We start from the raw sequence: 11397 nt of genomic DNA, 5'->3' as shown, positions 1-11397 counted from the left end.
TGGCACATGTTTTACGACGTCATCTCTTGCGCCACCATCTGTTTATCTCGAGTCTCGCAACCTTTCATTTTTGTTCCGACTGTAGTTCAACGAGCATCTATTGACACAAACACCAACAATTTACCCGTAATCACCACGGCGACGCCGTTGGAACATTTTGGTTTTAAGCCAAATTAAAAAAGGAGAGCACGATAACTGGTGGGAGGAGATTGGTCATATTTGCAACTAAAGTCTGGCGGTGAAAGTAACATGAACAGAAAAGGACTGTTAAATTCTTAATCCCAATTATTTCTCCTACAATCGTAAATTTGAATTTCATGGTGGTGACAGCTGTTTGCATGTTCAAACTGGACTACACTTATTTCAACGGTTAAGCGTTCGATGGCCGTGTGACGACTGCGTCCTCAACACGTTACAGCTTCTACAGTGTCGCCTGGACATTTTTCTTGGTTGCTGTTCAGGTAAAAAACTAAAAAAAAAGATGCCGCCACTATAAACCAATTAAAATGCTCATCACCATAACAGCAGCCCGAGCCATCTTTGATTGCGTCACAACAAAACAACAGCCACCGTCTAATACTGGAAACACGGCAACAACAAGAAGACCGGCTAGAAAATATTTAATCAATAAAACGGCCTTTAGAGTTCAAATTCAGAGTAGACTACAATGTTTTACACACAAGGAGGCACGCACTGTAAAAGCTAAAAGGAACGCAGCTTTCCTTTCATTATCTCTACAGTCAATAAAACACACTGTTTAAGCCCTCCACCCCCTCCCCCCTTGTATGAACTCCAATCTGGGTTAAATTAATAAAACATACACATTCAATAGCTCAAGCTGCTGATTGACAGGGATAAACGCCCCAGATGTTTACCTGCCAACAAAAAAATGCATCACATTATTCCACAGCCAACAAATGGGATGACCAGTTCAATGCATAAACAATGATTCATGTCCAAATGCGCTGTACTAAACAGCTGGCGGGGTACAACACCTGTGCACCTTGTTTGATTGCACAATGTCAAAAGCACAGTTTATCTCAGGAGTGTGAATGGAGGTTTGATCCGAGATAAAGTCGTTTTGGGAGACGGGGGGGACGCTCCTGAAAAGGACTCGCTCACTGACTGACTGACCGACTTCTCGCTCGTTGAATTTGGCAGACGTTGAGATGTTTGATGATGACGGAAAGAAAAAAAAAGAAAAAAAAACATCTGCATCCAGATTTTTCTACCGGTTTGTTCGAAGTTATAATTACGATCAAGCAGCTGGCAGAGATTTAACACGGGATTGACTGCAACATCCATCACGTGATCCTGAAACACCTGATTATAGATGCTGTAATAAATACAATGAAATAAACAATGGATGGCAGCGAATTAAAAAGTAGGTATTCCGGTTTTAATACCGAAGCTGAAAATGTCAATGTTTACAACAGCCTGTTTTTATAATTCCACACTTTCATGCACAAGCAATTATGCGAGAAAATTATGGATCAAACCGGCATCTTGGTGTATTTTTAATGGAGGTCGTATTTAGGGTATTAATACAATAAAGCCCCGTGTTATTTGCCTCATTATTTCAGGGTTGTTCGGTCATGTAAACACCAGACTTTTAGGAAGCTGTATAGCAGGTTTTTATTTTGTATTTTTTTTTTTTAGAGCTGCTATCTTTTTATATGCACCCTTCAATCCATTCAGGTCTGTGGACATCTTATTGGTTACACAGGAGCAACCGAGAAGCAAAAGGAGCAATGCAAACACAGCCGAGAGGAGGAAGGAAAAGTTAGATAAATAAAGCAGCGACACTGCAGTCGGAAATGATTCTCATTAGGAAAATCTCGTTATTATTCCTAACTGTAGGTACGGTTTTATAGCCCTGTACGGTAGTAACCATGACGGAAGTCCCCACGCATGCACTGATTTTGAATCTATTTCTTCATATCTAATTAGTTACAAGGCTGGAATTAAAATGTTTTACTTCGAGTGGAACTTGGCCTAGTTTTTTTGGGTTTTTTTTTTTGCATTAATTGGTCCTAACGTGATCTGGCCTTCATCTAAATAACATAAAAAAACAAACACGATGTGCTTTAACGCACACAATTATCACCTTATGCATTAAACATTCCCAGTGCTGTTGGGAGAACAGTACTGGGAACCTTTTGGACTTCATTTCTGGTGAAACCTGCAGATCAGACCGACACAACTTGTGGCTCTCTGTAGGTCAGCAGAGCGGCATCGAATCATGATGCGCCCTCGACGGAGGTCACCGGGGTCACTGTACTACCACCACAAATGTATTCACGTTGTGCTGCCGCTGTATGATCATTTGCATCCTGCAGAAACCAAGTGAAATACTGTGGAATGCAATTACATCGTGTTAATATTTTCTCTCTCCAGTGTACAGTATGCGTTACAGAACGAGGCCGAGACCAGTCTGTAAAGAGAATGACTTCAGAGCCATGAAGTGGTAGAGTTCGCTATTCCTTCATCTACATCAGCATTTATTTGATCCTGAAACATTTTTTTCCAACTGCCTTATATTCTACAAAGAGGAATATTTTTAAGGTTTTTGCAAATGACTCTAGATAAAACAATTTTTTTTTTTTTAAATGTTGGAAACTTTGAGATGTCCTTGAGAGGACAATAAAGCCGCTGCACATGAAATCTTATAATAACGACTACTTCAAAATATGACAGTATTACTTCTACAACTTTTTCTGTTGATACATAGCCTGATCATATTTAGAGCTGCAATAGTAAACTAATTCGTGGACTGATGGAAAATGTTGAGCCATGTTTTAATGAAAAAAAAGCTACATTTATTTTTCTTTCCACCTTTAAATGTGAATATTTTCTGGTTCCTTTCTTCCACCGTAATAATAAGTTAAATACATTTTGGTTGTCAACTGAAGGTCGGGAGAAAACCAGAACTTTTAGGCTTCATCTTTGGGAAACACTGAATGGTATTTTTTTTTACCATTTTAAAGACCAAAAATGTTTATTGATATATCAACAGATCTACTGATGGGGTAAAATCTGTTAGTAGCTGCCCTACTAACATTCATATCAGGGTACAAATCATATTACGATAGCACCACTACAACCTAGTTAGGTTACTCATTTTGTATCGCAAAGATTTGTCTCAAAATCAAAGAAAAAAACAAAAACAAATCAAAATGTCACTGCACATTTCTACACAATTTAAAGTACCTGGCAATACGTGCTAACACACATTTTTTCTGCTGTTGTTCACGAAGCATTGTGTATCGCATCGTATGTATTACTGATGATTAGTTTGAAAATATATATATAAAATCTAGGACGATAAGTATTCTAATTGTCAGATGGGAATGAAAGAGGGACCAGTTTCCTTATCAGGAGCCAGTGTGTCGTTGAAATGCTCCTGAAGTTGTTGTTTTAGGGTAAAAACATTACACCTCAACCTGACTTTCCACAGCCACTGACTCACTGTGTGAAAAAGCCTTTCGAAGTAACTTGATTTGTAAAAGCCGCCCGCCGCTGCACAGAATACAGGCTGGGGAGAGAGTCACCCGCGCAGACCACCAGACAATAAGATTATCCAAAGGCAATTAAACTTGGGGCCTTGTCTTGAGACGCCTGCATCCAACCCCGTCCCTTTTCATCCTTACCTTTCCTTCCCCCTCCTCGGCACCCCATTGTTGTGTGATTAACTCCCAAGCACCAGCGGGGGAGTCCACATTCCCATTACCCAGATCTGTGACGGGGACAAAACATTTGCTAATCACCAATCACAACTAGGAGCGAGGCACTCAAGTCCCTGCCAGCTCTATAATGTGAGTGATGTGCCGCCAGCTTCTTCTGAGACTCTGTTCTCTTTCTGTTAAAGCCGCACTCAACACTTCATAAGGAGATGCTCCAATACTTTTTTTTTTGCCTCTGTTGCCATGGCACTCGACCATGCAAACCACAGGTTTATGTCTTCAACATGAGAAAGTTCACTTTACCTCCAGACTGTGATTCACTTTGAGAGCTGGAGGCGTGTTAGCGACAGCGCGGCCACACGTTACTGTATTTCTGTGCATCCACGTCAACATCGGAAGTTAAACTCTTTCCAACCACTTTCCTGCACAGAACTTGCGTATAATCTCAAGAAAAATAACAGAAAATGCCTAAAAAAAAAACCACAATATATTCACAATTAACTACCATTTTTCTTTTGCCTTAAGATGAATGTGACGGTGGTGAGCCACAAAGTGTGCAGATGGAGCGGGTCTGCACGGAGAGAGCTGCCGGCTTCCCGTTTCAGCCCACATGATCTTCTCCTGAGCGACTTGGTTTTGTGCTTAAACCCGTCTAAACTCCGGCCGCAGCTGTCAGATCACGACGTGTTGACTGTACGTCGTTCTGCAGGCGGGTCGTGACAAACTGTACTTTGTACATTAAACTTTCAGGACCCTGTTGACATCAGTATATATATATGTATTATATATATATATATATATGTATATGTATACATATATACATACATATATATATATATGTATGTATATATGTATATATATGTATCACAATACATGCATTTGGCATTGTTTGATTCCCTTTTATAAATATCTATTCCTGTGTGCAGGAACGAACAGTTCGCTACCTGAACACGCATGAAGTGAAGGTTTCCGTAGTTTCCGTTGGTGGACGTCCTCCGCCGTGTGATAAATCTGAACTTCTGTGATCATTACGTGCAAATTGCAACATCTAATGAGCTCAACTCGGGCTTCACTGTTTTAGTAATTGGTTCATAATTTTTTTTTGCCTCAGATGACACTTTTCTCTGTATGTCAGAATGTTTCAACACATTTCAGAATGTATTTGTTAATCCAAATAGCGGCGTAATGAGACTTTTAAACTACGTCGATTCAGCTCGAGCATTCTTAATTATGATATGTAATGAAAATCGTAATTGATGAATTGACTAGTAGCTCAGTAATGAATCACTTTCCATGCACATTTTATGCCAATTTCGTTTTGACTTTGAATAAACCCTAATCATCTACATTAGTGAAAGTCAATGCCTTAATATTTAATAAATCCTGGATAATCCCATAGCAATCAATTTAGATCAAAATCGCTTTCCACCAAAGGTAGAAATGCTCAGCAAACTCATCCACTGTACGCCATAATGATGCCTATTTATATGCAGGAGCTTTGTCAAACTGCAGGATGGGTAATTACTTTATTTACTTCTAATCATGTCAATGAACCATTGTGCAAGGGTTAGATTGGCTGAGCTCATTATTACTTGTTTTTTTTCCCCTTTCTCTTCAGTATCACATTAGGAACTTTGGTCAAACAGAGGCTCAGTTTGAAGGGATTGACCAGTGCACAATGTGACAGCTCTGCATTTACATGATACGCGTTGTCAGGGGGATCCTGTAACTGGCTGTGACATAATTATTTAAATTGCCTTTATCCATGTGTGTGCTTGTGTACAAGTCTAAATAGTTTTGCATGGATTGGTGAAGTCACTCATTGTGGTGGTGCTGTCCAGGGAAAAGAAAAGAAAGGAGCCATAGAAATAACTGTCCGTGTGTTTTACAGCTGCAGCAGCACTCCTTGATTGAAATGCAAGAACGATGTCTTAATGCTTTGTCGATATTTATGAGGTTAATGTTTAGTTCAATAATTACCGATTGTAAAAAAAACAAAAATGCAATTTTCTTTGATTGGTTATTGACGGAAGGTTTTTACTGAGATTATCCAATCGATTAAACATGTAAAGAAAACGTACAAACTGTAACGCCTCCTTTTGGGTGATTATTGTTCTGCTGAATACGAGAGTAATGTCTGGGATTGTTTTTCAAATCCGCGCAGAAACTGCTGCTGAATCTTAAACCTGCACGGTGTCCCTGTGTGTGTACCTTCGGCAGGTACATCATCCTGGAGTCCCTCCAGTCGCTGCACGCAACTTGGGATTGTGAACAACTGTGTATATATGTATATATACACACACACACACACACATATATATATATTTCTACTTTTAAACGCCTTTGACGGACTTTTCTGTCATTCAGCGGCATGAAAAGAGAACACGTCGCTCGTGGTATCCAGACGGAAATACTAAATGTCAAATCCTGCTTAAAATGTCTGAATGCCAGCAACACACGAGAGGCCTTTGAGGTGACATCCACTTTGTAGTGTTGCCGTACGGCAGGTCGTCGTCTGTAAACCAGCTGCAGCTGTCATGTCAGTGATGGATGACAGCTCCGTGCACCTCGGCTAACTGCACACAATAGACGCGGCTAATGCATGTGCCGCTGATGAATTTGTTTGTGCGTATGTGTGTGTAGTGATAACTAGATAAGGCGAAAGCCACTGCGTGTCCCCTTAAACATAAGCTGCCTCATGGTTAGTTAGTTAGTTAGTCAGCTGAAAAAAAAAAGCCTGAGGACAGTTCATTCATATCATCAAACACAATATCACTCAAGGAAAGAACAGGGTTATTTATGGTGACGATTTTTATATAACTCGAAGGAGAACTGACCTGATTGGTAGATTCATCCATTAGGACAAAAACAGGTTCTATCAAAGGCAATTTAACAAAAGCAAAGCGAGCTATACATCCCCCAAAAAAAAACCTTAAACAAGCACGAGGAGTACTGCAGAACTAACGGAGGAAACAAACACAAAAAATGTCAGACACGACACAAAGACAAGGCAGACAGGGATGACAAGGTCAACGCAATCTATCCACAAAGAGAGCAACAGGAAATGATGACCTGACAACCAGAGAAGGAGAACCGGAGGTACACGAGCAGAGGAGGGCTGGTGGTAAATTGGGAACAGGTGAGGAGAGAGGTGGTGAAGGAGGAGGCAAGAGATGACAAAGTGGAAACAGGTGAGACACATCAGGGGGGGAAGGATTCACGAGGGCAGGAAGAGAAATTACAAAACAGAGCTGGACTTTCAAAATAAAACCGGAAACACAACCCTGAAATAAACTGCGTGCCAATAACCACAGTTCAGAAGACCAGGAAACGATTTAATACGTCTCAATACATGTGACATGCAGAATGCCAGAAAATACCAGGAAGTCCTACAACATCTGGTCTTATTTTACAGTCTGCAGGCCAGCATGCTTCTCTTCTCTGCAATTGGAAATTAAGTCCAAACCATGACAACAATCTCTAGTTCCAAACTCATAGATGAGAGGATAAACAAAACCACCAAACAAAATAAAACTGGGAATTCCCACGTAGTTTTTTTTTCTTTTACCAGAAAGTAATCAGAAATCAGAAAAACACAACAACAACAAAATCAGCTTCTTAGATAATGAAAATAATCGCTAGTTGCGACCTTGAATGCGTTATAATTTAAAAAAGTGATTGAAAGCTGCCAAACACACAATTTCAGAAAATCTTTGCGCTTTTTTTATTCAGATATCCTTTTCTTTCTTTTCTCGCAGCCCTTCCCCTACGGGACCTCCACCGTTGTACCACCCTGCTGTTGCTAGGCGATCTGCGATGCGCACTATCGAAATACGCCCGGCTTTTCCATGAGACCGCCTCCTACTTAATTTATTTTAATAAACAGAAGACACTCATCAGCCCGGTGTGCAGCACAGCAGCCGGGGAAGGGATAGAAACAGGTGAAATACGGGTAGTGTATGCACAGGTAATGACAATGTTTACCTCTTCAGAGTGTCAGGCAGCTGATTAACTCTAGATTATGCTTAAGGAAAGGCAGCAGACTGGCATATATCTGGTACATTGGTACTCAAATGAATGGAATACCAACCTGAAACTAATTAAGCTCCTCACTAGTATGACCGTGTTCCCTCTGGGGGTCTTTGTGCAGCAATAAGTTCCTAATTGCCAGGGCCCCAGTCTTTTTATCTCCCTTTTTATCTCTACATTGCAATGTTAATGTTAATTTGCAGGAAGTGCAGTTGATTAATGAGTGACTTTAATCAGGGTTTGAAATCATGGGATGCTCTTCAAAACCTTGGTATAATCACTGAAAATGTAAAAATTAAAAAAATAAAAACAGAAAAGAAAAGAAAAGAAAAGAAAAGAAAAGAAAAGAAAAGAAAAGAAAAGAAAAGAAAAGAAAAGAAAACACAATTATTAAAGCGTTCTCTTTTCCCGAATGATTTTTCTTTGAGGAGTCGAGAACAGCTGAGCCGCCGTTTTAAGAGGAAATCAATGAAAATGTTTCATTTATGCTTCCTTGTTTCCTTTAAAGCTCCGACTGTGAAACCGGAGTTTAAAAGACACAGAAATGATGTATAGCAGCTGATATTAAAAACCCGCCGGTGTCGTTATTTGAGGGTACCTAGATAACCGGTGTCTCTGATTCTTGAGAAAGTGGAATCCGCAGCTATCAGATACAATAAAAAAATAAAAAAAGACAGTAGGAAGAGGCAGTTAAGCTTCATGTCATAATCCTTTCCGATCTCAAATCCAAAGTGCGATTTCTCCTCACTCTCCCAGAATTTCCTCTCAGAAATTACCATTTACCAATTACACCATGTCAGGAATGATTCATATCTCTTTAATGAGAAATGACAGCAGATAGAGGAGAGCCACCTCGGGTTTGATTTCATTCTCAGTGGGACGGGATGATCTGTTGACAGAACTACCCGGCAGACAGAAACAGCGGGAGAGGAAGCCGTCAGCAGTCTTTCCGTCACGTCCTCACCGATTCAACGGGGAGCAAGAGGGCACGCCAGGAAGGTGGAGAAAAGCCTTTTAATCACGGGGGTGGGTATTACAGAAATAGAGTCGCTTCGTTTTGTTATCAACATTTAATCCGTGTCCACGCTTAGCGCAGCAGTCATTGCAGAAAGCGAGTCTCTTGTCGAGTCCTTCGGAAAGGTTATTCGCTATTGTGGGAAAGTTTCTCTGCAAAAAAATTTACAATAAAGGTTTATGTGGTGTTGCTTTATTGATCCGAGCAGGAATTTTGAAATAGTTTTGAAACCGTAAATACGGCTGTAAAAGAAAACACCGCCGGAAGAATGCGGCCCAAACACGCTGGCGTACGAGCGGTCACAATAACGTGTACAGTGTAATTACGAGGGAGGTCAGCCTTCCCGCCGACAATGGAACAACTCTCACAAATTAAAAACACCGGAGAAAGTTCTTTGAAAGGTACTACGATGTTCAGAGAGGATGTTTGGAACAGGTATTCATTTTCTCTTCTAAACTATCTTCCATCAGAAGGTCGCTGTGGTGACAAAACATCATCATAAAAAGTTTAATAAAACTGTTTTCATGTTTTTATCCACGATCATTATGATGTCTTTTGGTCCCAATAGTCTCCTGAGGGAAAGTCCTGACCCCTGACCTCCTCCCTAAACTCACTTCCTTCTTTACTCCCGTCAGTTAATACGGCCACTGGAGGTCGCAGTAAGTGTGACCTTCTGACCTACTCGCATAAGCAGTTCGTCCAGTTTGAACATAATATTAAATAGGTAATAAAATCCTCCTACCCGGTTGCGCGGCGGCAGTACGAGCCCACATATCTGGGATGAATGTGTGATGTTATCTGCCGGTTCAAAAGTCTGACTGGGTGAATAAATTCCCATTTTCACATCTCTAAAATTATATGAAAAAAAACTGAAGACTAAAAATCACCAGCAAATTCTGAGCTAGGTAAACGCGCACACACACCTGCAAGAAAACAAGCAGCTGTAACATACTGGAAATGGAAATGAAAAGCCCCGATGGAGGAAAAGGTCAAGTGGTCACCAAATCAATTGGTTCCTTTCACTTGGGGTCTTGATTGTGCACAACAAATTCTACGGCAATCGAGCTTTGAGACACGTCCTGTTGTCAGTCTTTTTCCCAGCCTTCGGGCATCATGTGTGCAGCCGCAGCAAACCAGACCTCCCTGCAATTATGCAAACTGATATGTCATTCAGCACAATGCTGCTCACCTCCTTCCTCCGTCAGGAGTCGGGCTGGTTCATTGGTAGGGATGCGGTGGGTGTGTGTGTGGATAGGAGACACGGGGGCTGCTGAGCCTGCAGCAGCATCTGTTGGGCCTGGCAACAGAGAGACACAGGGACGACTCATTTAGTAGAAATAGCTCATAAATAAATAGCTAAAAATTGGCCAAAACAATTGCGCAATGAGTCGCAGCTGTTTTGGAGCGCGGCGGGAAAAGGTTGTCAGCGCTGCGAACCGGCCCGTCGCAGCGTGATGGTGCCACCTGTCGCTCAGCTCGTCAAGTCGCGAGTGTAAAATGTAAAGACCGTTAAAGTGTTTTTTTTTTCTGCTCTATAGAGGAGACACTGACTTCTCTAGACGAAGGAGCGTCATGTTTGTAGATGCTGCAAATTATATCCAGCTTCGAAAAAGCCTGAAAACCCGGCACGTTGGTACAGAGACCGGTTGCTATGGCGACGTTACACCTTCTCGTCCATCTGCTTCGGTGTCAACTGGTTTCGTCGCACATCTTCGGTCTGAACTGACTAACGTTTGGGGAGCAACAGCAGCCTTTCACTCGCTAACTACGCTGCCGTGTTCATTTCCACCACCGACATCAACCTTTCTACGTTAAAACGTTGGCGACGTCCTTTCTTTCGTCTTTCTTTTTGTTTTACGGAAGCCAGATTCTTCTCTGCTTCGCCAGCGCCCGTCAGGAAGCTGTAAATTTATCCCGCTTTCTACAACAGCTGCCGAAAGGTCCGGATGCGGGCGGACGGCGGTCTGTACTCCGCGGCACCGGTGATGTTTTTGCATTCAGGAGGTTTTGTCCCGATATTGATATTCAGCGCGGCAAACCTGTCCTCTGATCGGTGCCGGGATCAACAGAAAGTAATACTCTTTGGGACTTCTTCGGAGGGCGGGCGCCGCGGTCCGGAACAAAAAGCTGCAAATGGGTTTGGGCGTCGAAAAGTTCAAATTCAGGTGAAGACTTCCTCGGTTGGTGGAAAAACAAAGTCCTTGTGGTCAGAAGGGGGTCGTTTGACACGTATTCGGCGGGTCTGCGACCACGCGGCCTCAGTCGGGGCTGCGTGCGGGCCGGGACATGAGCATCATCAAAAGGGCTTCGTTCACCAGCGCCCGACATGAACGCCTCGCAGGCACTCGTGTGCTTGTGTGTATCTGCGTGTAGCTTTCCAAAACCAAACCCTCCACAACCCGACTCCCGCCGCGTGGTCCGGCCTCGACTCTTGATTGCTACAATCAGTTGATATATATTTTTTTTTCTCCGGGCCGAGACGGACGCCCGGCGCGCACGCTCACATAAACTAACACTTCCCCTGAGTTGGTCTCGTGCGAGGAATACGCGGAAAGAAAGAGGCCGACCGTGTTTATTGTGATCTCGGGGAAAATCCCGGCGAATGTCTACGCCGAGGGGCCGAGATAAACAGCACAGCATGAGGACATGTGAGCATCACCGTGAAGCATT

Source organism: Brachyistius frenatus, unplaced genomic scaffold (assembly GCF_029030835.1).
Source record: "Brachyistius frenatus isolate BFR_SWC_R1_liver_20210118 unplaced genomic scaffold, ASM2903083v1 Contig_65, whole genome shotgun sequence".
NCBI classification, from domain to species: domain Eukaryota; kingdom Metazoa; phylum Chordata; class Actinopteri; family Embiotocidae; genus Brachyistius; species Brachyistius frenatus.
The sequence above is the reverse complement of the archived record's forward strand: the minus strand, read 5'-3'. Positions refer to the sequence as shown.